The following is a 4442-nucleotide window of genomic DNA, read 5'->3' on the forward strand; positions in this document are numbered from 1 at the left end:
AGAGAGAGAAAGAGGAAAGAAAGAAAGAAAGAGAAAGAAGAAAAAGAAAGAAAGAAAGAAAGAAAGAAAGAAAGAAAGAAAGAAAGAAAGAAAGAAAGAAAGAAAGAAAGAAAGAAAAGATCAACTTCTGTAATTCCAAGATCTACTGTTTGATAGTTTTATGACATAAATTAGAAGATAAGCTAAGCATACAAAAAGTCAAGTCTTTGAAGTTTTAACCTCATGAAAAGAAAACGGTCCCAATGAAAAGGTCGAGGATGAAAAGTACTTTTCCACAATTCACTTGGTCTCTGACCCATTAAAGGCTTATTACTGTTATGTGGAATTTTCCAACTTAATAGAAAATCATTTTTCTTATTAAAAATTAATGTATCAACATAGTCATTAAAACAAAAAAATCTTACTTATTGACAACTTGCCACTGTTAGCTAAAAACAGATATCTATTTTAGTAATATGCAGGATAATTTATAGTTCAGACACATTTTAGATGCATCTTTGTCTGAGATCAGTTTTTCCCAATCAGATTTATAACAGTCTAAAAAAACAACCATCTACCATAGCTACCATCTTCACAAATCACTGTCAGAGAAGACAGTTTAGAACCCTGAATCCCAAGAATATGTATCCCCTCCTAACTCACTATCTCTTTCTCAGGGAAGGAGATTTGAATGGCAAGACAGTCTTACACCATTGTTCCCATTAACCTCTGTCCTCACCTTCTTGCTCCATCCTTGATCTCATAGAAAGACCTGACTTTTTCTCTTTGGTGTTTTGAAAAAAGAATTAAACCTGAAATTAGAGGGTCAGGTGCTAGATTCAGACTCTAAAAGATTCAGTGTTTGCCCATTAGTGGTTCACTTCTTTGTACTTACTTTCACATTCCCCATTAGAAACAGAGCATAATAATATCTACCCTATAGGATTTGGAGAAGATAAATGCAAATGGATATATAAAAATTTCTGGGAAAAGAACTATAATGCATTATTAAATATTCAGTATAGACTTGTTCAGACTGAAACTGAATGATCAATTTCTTACTAAAATTCAGTCATGGGTACATTCTAAGTCATGGTTATATTCATTCTATTCTTTCTCACTTTGTGTATGGTTTAAAATTTCTGTAATAAAATAATTAAAAGAAAGTCTCTTTTAGGATGAATTATTGTAAGAATTAAAATGCTAGAAAAAAGTTACATATAGTCACTTCATATCTAAGAAAAAATGTTATTTAGATTCTAATGGAGCACATAAACTTTATTTGATTTAATATTTTTCAATAGACTCTGGATGAAACTAAATTTCTCACCTGTATACATATTAGCCTCAAATTTATATGTACATAAAACTATTATCCATTGCATCTAACAATACTTTATGATTTTCCCAAATATTTTTTTATAATAGCTACTGTAAACCATGAAGCACAGTGGTGAAATGCTGGAGGGAAAAAAAAAAAAAACAATAAGATTAGAGAAGCTCAACCCTGAGCCAAAAGCAATGGCGTGACTCATTTCAAGGGAATGTTTATTTCGGCAAAGGTTGAAATCCAAAATGCGGCAGAATCTATAAAAAATGGTAATCAGTAGTCCTATACAGCATTGGCTCCCAGTCATAATTTGGCCTTTTAAGACAGATCTATCTTCAAATAATAAGAGATGCAGTAAACCATTTGCATAAGATTCTTTAAATTTTAAAAAATATGTATCAGGTTCACTTCTCCTTCCACCCATAGGCAAGATTCAACTATTCTGAATTAAATAGTGTTTCAGCTTATACCATCTGCTTTCAATGCTATATAATTCACCAAAGGATTAAAGGTAATGGCAGGTATGCCTTATTTCTATCATCGTCCTTTCATCAATCTCAAAAATTAATATGATACTGGAATAATCCAAAGTATTTTTGCTTTGAAACATCTCAAACACTAATATACAATGTAGGCCCCTTACTGAAATGTAGATTTTGTTGGCAGGGTGAAGGTTATTAGTGTTTTACTACTCAAAAATGGGAATCATGGGCTGGTAGGTATTATAGATTTTGTATATTCTTAATACTTTGAGTACTCAGTTTATTTTCAAAGAATAATAACTTATAAATAAATATGAGCTTTTAGCACCAAAACTGTGATTCCTGAAGAAGTCAAAGAAAAAATATATTTTATGAATATAAGCCTATGCAACATAAATGGAATATCCTTGAGAATTTTGTACTAACTACTCTATTTTGAATTAAGTGTTCATATTAAGCATAAGAAAATCTCTCTGCCTGCTTAAATGCATTTTGCATAAGAGCTAAAGATTGTTTTACACCATTGTTAATCCAATTATATGCAGTATTTATTAATGTTTATCATTAATACTGACACTTCACACACATTAATTCAGCTGTCAACAGCATTGTCAGAAATCTATCAATTCTTTCATTATGATGCATTTACATTCATTTCCTTGTCATATCCATTAAAACATTAGACTAGTCCAAAAATTAAACTGTGAAATTATTTTATAAATCCTATGTTCAGAAGTATCTGTTCAGCATTCCCTTAAAAATTCTTATAAACACACAGTTGTAGATTACATTTCTTTGCTCTCTTTTGGGTTATCTTAATCCCCCAACTCACTTTTTTAAAAGATATTTTACCTGTAGTTCAAAATAAAGTATACAGAATGATATACAAATAGTACTCTGAAAGCAAGAAAAGTGGAACATAATTTACACTTTGAAGACTTCATGCCATTTTACAATAGTATACATTATAGTATATATTACCTGGCTAATTAGAGGATCCTATAAACAAGTAATAACATTGTATCAGACAATTCAATGAGGTCTTCTAGTAAGATGTATCTTGTAATTAGTCCAATATATTGCAAAAAAGTCTTACTCCTTGGACTTTTCCTGGTTACTTCTACTGGGACCTACAGAAACCGTCTTTCTAAAGGCTCAGGCCACGACTGTTCCTGTTTAAAAAGGGAAACAGATCAGTAACTTGAGTCTCACAATCTTGGAAGGCCTACAATTAGTCACATTTCCAGTCCTGGCATTTCATGGTCAATGATTATCAGCTCCTTTATAATTCCCACCACTGCAGCCAGCTCACGGACTTTTGTTCCAACAGTCCAGGTTATGATATTCCCAGAAAAGCAAGCTGTGCCTAAATCCAAACTTCCCATTTTTCTTCTTCAGTAGTGTAACCCAATATTTCTCAATGTGAAAGTCTAAAAACACACACGTCACAATCATAATGTTGACTCAATAAAAACACAGCTCCTTGTGTATGGGTACATGGGAACTCTCTGTACTATCTTCACAAGTTTTCTGTAAATTTAAAGCTGTTCTAATATTAAAAGTATGTATTTTAAATTCACCTACCTAGGTTCCAAACTTATCTGCTAAATCATTATTTCTAAAGATTTTATTTATTTATTTGACAGAGGGAGACACAGCGAGAGAGGGAACACAAGCAGGGGGAGCAGCAGAGGGAGAAGCAGGCTTCCAGCTGAGCAGGGGGAGCTGGATGTGGGGCTCGATACCAGGACCCTGGAATCATGACCTGAGCTGAAGGCAGAGGCTTAACGACTGAGCCACCCAGGCACCCCTAAACCATTATTTCTAGAATTGGCATGAGGGAAAGTGCATTGTAATAAACATCCCAGCTGATTTTTATGCACACTAGTTTCCACAGTGTCTAAGAATAGGCTTATGACCTTTATACTCTCTTCAGTATTGTCCAATTGACTAACTGATCTTCAATGTGAACCTGGAACCACAGATATTATCATTACTCTGTCCATGACTCAAATTGTTGGATGTATCTGTTGTTGGTAATAGCTTCCTAGGCAAAAAAAATAACCACCTGTAATCAAATGCAGGTATGCTGACTGATGAAATGAGCTCCTGGAATTAGTAAGTGGCATAAACACCAAGCTTCCCTCACCAGGTCCAACCTCAAGTCCTGAACTAAAAGAACCTTCACTGCTAACTTCTCTTTTCCTGGATCATGAAATGCCTCCCACTGCCACACACCTGAGTTAAAATGGAGGTGAGAAAAAGGATAAGAAAACCCATTTTGGAAGGAAAAAAAAAAAGTCTTGCCCTCACAAAATTCTAAAAAAATAAACAGAGGTATATTAAATGAGAGTATTTAATATGTTTCTTATGGCTTTCTGGAATCAGAAAGTAATTACCTATTACTTACATTATTTACATTCATTTATTTGTTTGCTTAAATTGTCACATTAAGTAACCACAAATGAAATATAAGTTACTAACTAGTTACTTAAGTGTAATCACTGAAATGATATTGTATGTAATACAATTATATTAAAATTGATTAATCCACCCATCAGCATTTGTAAAATGATCTAAAATTTGTCAAATTTGCTTTGTATGAAGCATTCTTATGGAAAACCTGAAAATTGTTTTGAAAAAACAACCAG

This window comes from Phoca vitulina, unplaced genomic scaffold (assembly GCF_004348235.1).
Source record: "Phoca vitulina isolate PV1807 unplaced genomic scaffold, GSC_HSeal_1.0 scaffold3, whole genome shotgun sequence".
In the NCBI taxonomy this organism is placed as follows: Eukaryota; Metazoa; Chordata; class Mammalia; order Carnivora; family Phocidae; genus Phoca; species Phoca vitulina.